Genomic DNA, 11,913 nt, shown 5'->3' with positions numbered 1-11,913 from the left:
AGAAACTGAGGCTGAAAGAGCGGAAACAATTGGGTCAGGTTAAGCAGCCCTCAGCTAACATCCAAAGATGGACTTTGTGATAATTGCTGGTACAAGGGCTTAAATTAGTAACAAGGCTGCCCAGGGAGGCAGGAAAACCTAAATCTGAATCCTTCCTCAAACATTTAATACCAGTGTGACCCCTGGATAAGTTACTTAACTGCTCTCAGCCTCAGTTTCCTCATCTGTAAAGTGGGGATAATAATAGCACCTCCATCACAAGGCTGTTGTGAGACAGTATCTGGAAAATGGAAATCTTAAGATCTGTATGAATGAGTGAACGATGCGTTTATTAAGCTCTTACTCATGTGCAAGGCATTGTGGTAAGCCCTGGGGATGCAAATTGAAAGTCAGACTGTCCCTGCTCCCAAGAAGCTCACATCTGCAAGATTTCACATGTGAGTCAGCTTGGATTGCCCTGGGGGCCAGGCAGTGGAGGAGAGGATGATGATGTGTCCGTAGCATCAATTCCATTGATAAAATCCTGTCAGTTTCTGCCAATGAACCATGTGATGTGTCAGAGACCTTGCTGACAAGAACTCTTGTTCTCCAGGTCTTCAGAAGCTGTGGCCGCAGACCTGCAGGGTGCATTTCAGTGGAGGGTGCTGCCCTGGGAAGAATGGCCAAGAACCCTGGGTTGGAAGTGGTGCTCCTGAGCTTGGGATCCTGGGCTGTCTCTCTCAGAATCTAAGAGTGTCCCCATGATGGTGGAGGTTTGGCTTACCAGACACAAGCTGCCTCCTGGCTGTCCCTCAGAGTGCCTGGCTGCTTTAGCAAGGCTGGTTTGCCTGCCATGTAGGTGGCGATAGGTGGCATTGGCCAAATGTCTCAGAATCACCTTCTCAGCTGATGAGTGCAAAGGCTGAGCTAGAAGCTGGAGCAGTCATCTGGAAGGTGCTGCTCCTCCAAGGGCTCTTGTGCCCATCTGTCTGTTGGGGTCAGCTGGTCATTCCTTGGCAGTGATGAGAGAGGTGGGTCCTTCTCTACAGTGATCTCTGCCCTCCATGATGGCTGCAGGGGCTTCACTGGAAGCAGGCATGGTGGTTTGTCCCATTGTCCATCCTGGCGGGTGGAGTGTGCACTTTGACTTTGGAGTTAGAGGGTCTGTACTTGATTCTGTTTGTTTATTTGTCACGTCACCTGGAGCAAGGTATCTAACCTATTATTTTCTTCTCTGTGAAAATACCCAGAACCTTAGATTCCTGGACTAGGGGATTCTTTAACACATTAAAGTCACTGACACCTTTTGATTTTTTCCCACAGTAATTTTTGTGTGCTCTCCCACCTCTGCTCTAAACCATCCAAATAGCAATCCCTTGTAACAAAGAAAAAACGGTTAAGCAAAATCAGCTTCAAAATCAATGTTCACATAGACTTCATTTGCCATCATATATACCATGTACAGTCAAAGGATAAAAGATTTGGAGCTAGAATGGGTCTTACAGAACATTGAGTCCAACTCCTCCATTTTGTAAATGGGCAAACTGAGGCAGGGAGACTTGCCCAGGGTCCCACAACCAGTAAGTGACTGAGTTGGGATGTGAACTGAGACGTTCACGAAGAAAAGGAGGGAAGGTCATTCTTCCACCTTTCTCTTTTTTAAGGATAGTATGTGAAAGACTTAGCTTAGAAGGGTAGTATCATGGTTCTGGAGTCAGAAGACCTGAGTTCAAATCTCATCTCTGATTTTGTTTCCTGTAGTTACCTTGCCCTCACTGGGCCTCAGTTTCCTCATCTATAAAACTGATGGACTGAACTTCAAGCCCTCTAAAATTCCCTCCACATTTAGAGCTGTGGACGTATGAGGTCACAAGTCCAATCCTTGAATTTGACCCAAGAGAAAATGGACCAAAGTTGAAGTGATTTACTCAAGACTATAGTGATGACTAGTATTCATATCGTGTTAAGATTTGCAACTCTCTTTATAAATACAATCTCATTGGATCTTCACAATAGTCCTCAGAGGGGGATGCCATCATTATTTCTGTTTTACAGATGAGGGAACTGAGACGAACAGTGGTTAAGTGATTTGTCCAGGGTCATACAACTAGTAAGTATCTAAAATCGGATTTGAACTCAAAGTCTTCCTGATCTGAACCTAGTGTTCTATTCAATGGGCCACCTAGACACATCAGTTATTAAGCACCTATTAGGAGCCAAGGATGGCAGCTAGGTGGCACAGTGGATAGAGTGCCAGGTTTGGAGTCAGGAGAACCTGGGTTCAAATCTAGTCAAAGACACTTACTAGCTCTGTGACCTTGGGCAAGTCACTTTACCTGGTTTGCCTCAGTTTTTTCATCTGTAAAATGAGCTGGAGAAGGAAATGGCAAACCACTTCAATGTCTCTGCCAAGAAAACCCCAAATGGAGTCCCAGAGAGTCAGATGCAACTGAACAACATCAAATGACAAAGACGAAAATCTATCAATCTGTCAAAAGCATTTAATAATTGACAGCCATGTGTTGGGTACTGTGCTTGGCACTGGGAGTACAAAGATGAACAAAAAGAAGCAATTGCTTCTCTCAAGCATTGTGGCAATATCCCTGCCCTAGAGGAATTTCCATTTTATTGAGTGATTCATTCAACTCTGACATAAAAAAGTTCCAGAGACATAGTTTCTGGGTAATTAATCATCTTAATTATGTTGGCAAATAATTAATAAAAGGGGTCAGTGACACTCTCCAATGCCAAAGACCCCTCATGGAAGCCACTCAATGCTTATATGCCTTTGGAAAAGTCAGCATTCCTGAGGATGGCAATCAATTATGATTGATTAACAATTAATGAGAAAAGTGAATATTACAATGAGAGGTGGACTTATTCTAATGAGGAGCTGAGGGATAGTGACTTTGATTACTCCAGACCTACCTTCCTAAAACACAATGGGCACCCATGTTAGATTAAATTCTTTGTAAGTTTCTTTAGCTGAGTGGGGCAATAGCTCCCACCCAGAATACAGAGGCACATACCCTGAGGGTTTAGGCAGTCTCATCCATCAACAATCTCCTTCAGACTCTGACCTGGCCTAGTAGAGAATGAGGGTCTAGGAAGGGGAAAAAAACCACTGCATTTCCCCAATTATTGGTTTTTTAATAATAATTTCTCTCCCTACTATATATGAGGCAGAAAGACATGGAATAATATGTACACACTTACTGAAATCCTTCAAAAACCCTTTATCTTAGCATCTCTCTCTCCATAGATGCAAGCTCAGCTCATTGGGGACTTAGGAGATGTCCCTCACGAGCAATTGGGAGCAAAACTCTCCACCAGTCAGTGGCCACCCTCCTGGGGGTGAGAGTTTCTGAAGTTGGGTAGAGCTTCAGACAATAAACTTGCTGTTTCCTTCCCCTTTGACAATGTAAGTTCCTTCAGGGTAGAGACTGTTTCACATTTATATTTTTATCTTCAATGTTTAACGCTGTGCTTGACTCATATTAAACTCATAATAAGTCCATCCATCCATCCATCCACCTATCCATTCTTCTATCCATCCACTCATCCATTCATCTATCCATTCTTCTATCCCTCTATCAAAACTGGGATGTGGACTAGATGGGTAGAGAACAATGACTTCATTTCCTTGGTTTACCTTTTCTTATGGCTCAAATTCATTTCCTTGTCAAGTCAGAAAGATTTTGGGAAAACAAGCCTTTGGAGAGTTATCTATGGAGTTAGTCAATAAGCATTTATTAAGCACTTACTATATGCCAGGCACTGTGCTAAACTCTGAGCCTACAAAGAAAGGCAAAAGACAGTCCCTGCCCTCAGGGAGCTCACAGTCTAATGGCGGAGATCAAAGCAAATGATTATTTACAAACAAAACTGGAAATAATAAATGAGGAAAGGCACCTACATTAAGGGGGATTAGGAAAGGCTTCTTGTAGTAAGTGGAATTATAGCTGAGACTTGGAGGAAACCAGGAGATAGAGATGAGGAGGAGAAGGAGGAACATACCAGGCTGGGGATGGGGGGGAAGCAGCCAGGGAAAATACCTGGAGAGTGTGTGTGTGTGTGTGTGTGTGTGTGTGTGTGTGTTTTTGGGGGGACTACATGTAAGAAGACTAGAATGGTGGCAGGGGAGAGAAGTAGGTTTGGAAAGACTTTGAAGTCAAACAGAAGATTTTATATTTTATCTTGGGGGTAACAGGAAGCTGCTAAAGTTTATTGGGAGGGGGGTAGGAAGTGACATGGTCAGACCTTCCTTTGACAAAAATCACTTTGCTAGCGGAGTCTGCCCACATATAAGAGTGAAAAGAATAGACAATTGTAGCCTAGGGGACTCTGCCTGGCTTTTTCTTAGTTGGGTGTGGTGCTTATGACTAAAGAGATGGGCGTCTCTCCTTGTCAGGACTTGGGCAACCCCTATGTGATGAGCCCAGCCACTGACAGTAGAAGCGATGCCCAGTGGAGACTGTGCCCACCAGCCACCAATAACATTCAACAGCCATCATGAGACTAACACAGATCTTAAGAGCTATGCACCTTGTGGAGACCACTATGAGCTAGGGGAGAACTGTGCTCCCCCTCCCATATCCACCACCCCAAACCATTAGACCAGTGGGGACCAGCAAGGACCCAGTGGAACCCAGTAAAGCAAGGCAGGAATGCCATGTCTATTAGACAGCAGGCCCAGTGAAAGTAACTTGATGACATCACTGAAATGCATTAGCAATAATAGCTACTATTATGATACCTAGTGGTACAATTGGGTCTACTGTGTTCTGAGAACTGTGCTAAGTGCTTTACAACGATTTTCTCATTTGATAAAACTTGGGAGACAGGTGCTATTATTATCTTCATTTTTAGAGATGAGGAAACTGAGGCAAACAGGGTTAAGGGACTTATCCACGGTCATACCAATACTAAGTGTCTGAGGCTGGATTTGAACTCAGGTCTCCCTGACTAGGTGGTGCAGCGAACATAGTGCCAGTCTGGAGTCAGGAAGACCTGAGTTCAAATCTGACTGCAGACACTTACTAGCTATGTGACCCTGGACAACTCCCTTAACTCTGTTTGCCTCCGTTTCCTCCTCTATAAAATGAGCAGAAAAAGAAAATGGCAGTGACTTTGTCAAGAAAACCCCAAATGGGATCACAAAGAGTTGGACCAACTGAAATGACTGAATAAAAACTCTCTGATTCTAAACCAGGGGTTCTTAGAATTCCTACAGAGGCAGAGAGGTGTCTTTGCCCTTTAGAATGCCTTAGGTTTACTGGGAGAATGTTCTGGGAATTTTCTTGCTGTATTCTTTCATGAAATGCCTTCTCTCAAAATCAGTTGTGTCTTCTGGCTCACTGGAGACGTAAACACAAGTGGAATGGAATCTTGACTAAATATGAATCCACAGGATAGCCTTAAAAAGCCCTTTACACAGAGGGTCACCAGGCATTATCCCTCTTTTACAGACAAGGAAATTGAGATTGGGAGTATGAAGTGGTTAGGGTCAGCTGCAGAACTTGAATTCAGATCTCCTAGAGTAGAGGTCTAGAGCTTGGAGTAGATTTGCATATGTGACTATGAATTGGTCTGGTATACTCCGCTAGAGAGATGGGGAAAGCTAGAACCGCAGACACCAAGAAGTACTGAATTAAGCCGGTCCTGAGACCTGCTCACCCTACTAGACTAAAGTCCCTAAGGTTTGAGATGAGGGAGAACGTCACAGGGTGCCTAATAGCTGTCTTCAAAAAGTTTGAAATATTGTTATATGGATGAGGGTTTAGCTGTGTTCTGGGTGGCCCCAGTGAAAGTGGGTGCTTGGAAAGAAGCAGATTAGGTTTGAGGGTTTTGCGGGGGAAAGAAGGGAGAAAGAGGGGGACTTCCTAACAAGGACAGCTCTCTTAGAGAGGAACAGGCCATCTCAGGAGGAAGTGGGTTCCTCCTTCAATTGGAGCCTGGACAGCCATGCACCAGGTCTTGGTAGAAGGGAGTGTCTGTTCAGGTGTGGCCTTGGCGGGTCTTTCCAACTCTGATATTCTTCGGTTTTGTGCCTGACCCCTCAGAACGCAGGCTCTTCTGGGGCCCCCATGGGCATGGGGCCAGCTGCTGGGGACAGTGGTCTGAGGAGGAGGAAACCTATCTGGGAGTGACAGTAACTGGGAAATCTCAGCAGCCCATATCAGCCACCGCCAGAAGCCAACTCCCTAGGACCGGAGGAAAACAATTCCAAGACAATTCCCGGCTGGAAGGGCTGGAGCCAACCTGCATCTCCCATCTATTTTTGCCTCTGTCTCCTGGATAGAATGAGTCACATCCTGACCTGTGTGTTCATGGTACAGGCAGACTCAGGGAAGGTGGCTCAAGGGCCCTTGGTAGGTGAAGGTGGAAGACCAGTTGGATCTTTGTTTCTGAGAGGTCTGTGCCTCTGACTCTCTGAATCCCTATGTGGGTGGAAAGAGAGAGTCGTTGACTGCGAGGGCTAACCCATTGAGTATCATTGAGAAAGTCACTCAGTGTCTCTGAGGTTCAGGCTACGCATGAAGGTGAGAGCCAAAGGTCCCTTCTACCATTAGGTACTTTGACACACACATACCTGTAACTCAGTACCCTCTGTATGCTCCCCAGCTCCTGCCCCTTGGATCAGCTCTCCTGGATTTCTCTCTCCTAACTCTTTTTCTATATCTCCCCAGTTCCCTTTCTCACAAGCTCATTCCCTAGAACTCGTCTCTCCCCTCTCTTTTCTGGGTGATTTATTTTCCTTTATGTCACTTCAACTCAACTCAACTTAGCCCATATCAATTCCATACTGATAAACTGCCTACTAAGTGCCAGGTACTGTTCTAAAGTCTGGAAACAGAAAGGTAAAATGTCCAGACACTGTCTTGAGGCCAGAGACAATCTTGGACACAGGGTTCCATTGGATCCAGTTCAATTCATCCAGTGTTTATAAAGCACACATTGTGTGCTGGGAACTGTACTCAGCACTGGATACAGAGACAATAACAGGGAGTATTTCTATAGCACTTTCTACAAATGTGGTCTTATTTGATTCTCACAACTGCCTGGGAAGTGGGTGCTATTATTATCCTCATTTTACAGCTTGAGAAAACTGAGGCAAACAGGATGAAGTGACTTGTCCAGGGTCACATAGCTGGTGTTGGAGACTGGATTTGAACTCAGAAAGATGAGTCTTCCTGACTCCAAGTCCAGCACTCCATCTATCATATCACCTAGCAGACTGCCTTCAAGGAAGCCTATATTCTTAAGGTTCAAAAACCTTAAGGGATTTTGGAGGCCATTTAGTTCCATCTTTGTATTTTACAAGGGAGTAAACTGAGACCCAAAAAAGGAAAGTAAATTATCCAAGGTTACAAGACGTAGAATTGGGGTTTGAACCCAGGGCCATTAATACCACCACCAGCATTTCCCTAGGCTTCTATAGAACCAGGACTGCAGCAAAAGTACTCTTTTAAAAAATATCTTTATTGTGATAAGTTCTTTCCTAGAAATTCCATTCAAACACCCATCTTCTGTTTAGTATATGAATAAATGCTCTCTTGGTCTTTACCCTGTCTCTGCTGGCCTCTTCTTCCTAAGGACACTCTGCCCCTGATTCTGTCAAGCCCTCTCCTCTTTTAAATTCTCTTTCCACCGGGGGTCCCACCATCAACATATCCTTGCATCCTTGTTCTCTCTCACTGAGATCTGATCTGTTATTAAATCTTGATGTTTCTCTTCCGCATTTCTCCCAACACAAGCCTTCTCTGTACTCATGGAGTGACCACCTTAGGACTAGCCATCATCACTTCCTCACTGGCTTATTACAATAGCCTCCTGATTGGTCTCCCAGCCTCAAGTCTCTCTCCATTTCAACCTACTCCATGCAGCTACCAAAGTGATTTTCCTGAATCATAGATCCGACCATGTCACTCCCTTTCCCAACCAACTCCAATGGTTTCCTACTATTTCCAAGACAAGAACTGCATTGGCTTTTTCTTCTTATCCTCAGAATGTAGCACAATGCCCAACACTTAGTAAGTACTTAATAAATGCTTATAGATCTATTGAATCCCTTACTTGAAAATGAATCACAAATCACTTAAAGGAAGAAAACAAGCATTTATTAAACACCTATTGTCTCACCACTCCAACCCCACATTCATCACGTTTTTTGTCCAATAAAACTGCATTCCATTCACATGGCATATTTTGTTTGGCCAGTCTCCAGTGGATGGGCACCTGTTTTGTTTCCCTGGTGATTGTTCCACAACATTTGAGCAGAACGGAAGCCCAGTCTTCAAGAGACTTACAAGGGAGCTGCTGAACACAATGCATATTAGACAACAATGACTGGAACATATCACATGCTGAGGCAGTGTTTCTCAGTGGATAGAGAACAGGCATCAGTATTGAGGAGACCTTGGTTTAAACCTGAGCTCTCACAAATACTGCCTATGTCTCCCTCGACAAGCTATTTAACTCCCCAGCATCCTCAGACAATTCCTTAAGACTATAAATGACAGAACAGGAGCTGACCTGTATGAGTGGAGGGATTTTCCTCTTTGGAAGTTCCCTGTACTGCTAAAATTGCAAAATTAAAAAAAAAAGCCTAACATTAGAAGGGAAGCCTTTAAGAGGCAGCTGGTGGAGAAGTGAATGGAGCACTGATCCTGGAGTCAGGAAGACAGGAGTGCAAATCTAGCCTCAGATATTTACTTGCTGTATGACTCTGGATGAGTCACTTAACCTCTGTCTGCCTCAGTGTTTTCAACTATAAAATGGAGATGATAATAGAACATACTTCCCTGGGTTGTGGAGGGAATCTAATGAAATAATATTTATAAAGTACTTAGCACAGAGCCTGGTACACAGTAGGTGTTCAATAAATTCTATTTCCTTCCTTTAAGCCATTTGGGATTCATTTCCAAATAAGAGATTCAGTTGATTGATAAGCATTTATCAAGCACTTACTAAGCATTGGGCACTGTGCTAAATTCTGAGGATGAGAAGAAAAAGACACGCAATTCTTGCCTTGGAATTACTGAGGAGCCATTGCAGTTGGTTGAGTGAGTGATCCGGTTGGACCTGTATTTTAAGAAAAATCATTTTGATAGCTGACTGGAGAGCAGATTGTAGTGGGAAGAGACTTGAGACTGGGAGACCTATTAGAAGGCTATTCCGATAATCCAAGCTAGAGATGATGAGGAGTTATGGTACTGGCTGGGTGAGTGGAGAAAAATGGACAGATGTGAAATGTAGAGAAAGAAATGATTCTTGACAACTGATTGGCTATATGGGGTCATCGAGAGAGAGGAGCTAAGGCTGACATAAAGTTTTCGTATCTGGGTTACTTAAAACATGGTGTTGCCCCTAAAGGAGAAATAATGGAGAAATTATTAATTAACTACTTAAATTATTCATAGAGAAATATAGGAAAGGGATGGGTTGGGAGATGAGAATATGATGAACATGGTGAGTTTGAGAATCCAAGGGATATTTACTTTGAAATATCTTCTAGGAAGTTGTTGATGCAGAATAGAAGTTCTAAATACATCTAGTAAATATTGGCATAGAGATGTTAATAGAACCCATGTGAACTGATGAGATCGTCAAAAGAGATGGTATGGAGGAAGGAGAGAAGAGAGCCCAGGACAGAGTCTTGGAGAATGCCCATAGTTAGTGGGTACTGCCCAGAGTCACCCAACTCTGCTTTAGGACTTGAGCTTAGGAATCATTTTACTTATTTAATTTACAGACAAGGAAACTGAGGCCCAGAGAGGTTAAGAGATTTCACAGAATTTTAGCTGGAAGGGACCTTACAGCCCTTCTACTATAATTCTAGACAAAAGTCTCCTTTACAAGATTCAATTCAGCAGACATTTTTAAGGAAGCACCTATTTTATAATTGTGAATTGATTTTTTGAATCCACGGGTAAGACTTTGCATTGTTTTTATTCATTTTATCTCCTTAGGGCAGCTAGGTGGTACAGTGGATAGAGTTCTGAGCCTGGAGTCAGGAAGACTCATCTTCCTGAGTTCAAACCTGGCCTCAAACATTTACTAACTGTGTGATCCTGGGCAAATCACTTCAATGTGTTTGCCTCAGTTTCCTCATCTTCAAAATGAGCTGGAGAAGGAATGGCAAACCACTCCAGGATCTTTGCCAAGAAAACCCCAGAGTGGGTCATAGGGAGGCAGACACAGCTGAAATGATTGAACAACAAATTTCATCTTCTTAAATGGCTCAAATGTTCTAGGCTATTGAGCCTTGTTGGTCTCCTGCCTCTGGCATCTAACACATTAACTATTGCCCACTTCCTATCATTTCAAATTTGATCTGCACATCATGTAGCTAAACTATGAAACAACATAGGACAAGGGGCAGCTGCCAGGTACATTCCACTTGAGCTCTCCCCTCAATGCAACATTGAATCATTCATGAATACATTTTGGTTCCAAATCCACCTCGGATCCTCTAGCCGACACCCCTCACCCATCACCTCCAATGATTGCATGGGAGACTCTGCCAAGCGCTTTGTTCAATTATTGGTTCTGTCTAAAGCACTGTCCTGCTCTATTAGTCCATGGCTCCTTAGAACACATTTTTGATGAAGTCGCAATAGCTTTTTGGAGATCATTGCAAATAACCCGCCTTTCCAAATGCTCACAAATCTATCCCTTTCATAGCTTGTTGCTGTATTTTGTCAAAAACCAAATGATGCTCATTGGCCTCTAACGTGCAGACTCAATTCTCTTCCTTTTCTGAAATCAACCAGTGTTGTCTTTCTCTGGGATCTTTCAGAGGATCACTAATTAACTCATCCACAATGACAGGTTATAACAAGCAGGGCCAAAGCTTGCACCCAGTCCCTCTGCCTCCTTTTTGCCACATCACTACAACATGACCACCCCACCTATGTCCTCTCTTTCACTTGACCCCTTTCCCCTTGCTGTAGAAAATGTCTCTTGTCTTGTAACCCAAGCTTCAACCTGGCCAGGTTCCTGGCTGCCTAGGTGACCAGTACACATGAGGGGACCTGTGGGCCTTCTTCCATATCCTGGTTTCACCCCAGGCTCCACCCCTACAGCAAGATTTTGGAACACCCCCTCCTCCCATCCCGCTAGAGGAGCCCAGAATGTCTTCCTCTCTCTCCTCACTGGGGTGGTAACATTGGACCCTAATTGGGAAAGTGACTCATGCTGATGTGCTCTATCCTGGGACCCTCCCTCCCTGCTGGTCCTCCACTCTTAGGGAAAGGAGGAGCAGCCTGGACCCAGTCCAGCTCACGGACTATTTATTTCTTTGACCTCTTTGAGTTCCTCAGGCATCCAAACACCTGGAGACCACAGAGTCCTTGGGAGTGGGGACATGCCTGGGAGGTTGCTAGGGGGGCATGGAAAAATTTATTTTTATTTGTGTACCCAATGTTATAAATACACCTGGGTCTGAAGGATGGATGTGTGTGCTGGGTGTCATTAGGTTCAAGCTGCAGAGATAAGGAGGAGAGAGGGGGGAGGTGGCATTCCAGGCCTCACCCTGGTCTAAAAAGAGTCTGTAAATTGGTAAATCTCTCTCCCTGCCTCTGTCGGCTCACCTGTCATGCCACTGGCTTTTGAAAAAATATTTTCATGATTAAAACATTAATTATAAATCCAAAAATTTATTAGTCATTAACTTGATGATTTATCATTGATAGTTATTATAATAAATTGATTCTCTACTTTTTTATATCACTAACATCTCCCTAGAGCCTTCCCCTTCCTCCTTCCAAAAGAGAGATCCTAGAGAGATATTCCTTATAATAAAGAATAAAATAAGAAAAAATAGCAAAGCTAAACCTATGTATCCTAAAATAATCTGACATTATGTTTGGTGTTCCATATCAATTTTCCCCCACCTCTGCAAAGAAGCAGGGGGAGATGACTTCTCTTATC

The sequence above is a fragment of the Notamacropus eugenii genome, chromosome 1, assembly GCF_028372415.1.
Source record: "Notamacropus eugenii isolate mMacEug1 chromosome 1, mMacEug1.pri_v2, whole genome shotgun sequence".
Lineage (NCBI taxonomy): Eukaryota > Metazoa > Chordata > Mammalia > Diprotodontia > Macropodidae > Notamacropus > Notamacropus eugenii.
The sequence above is the reverse complement of the archived record's forward strand: the minus strand, read 5'-3'. Positions refer to the sequence as shown.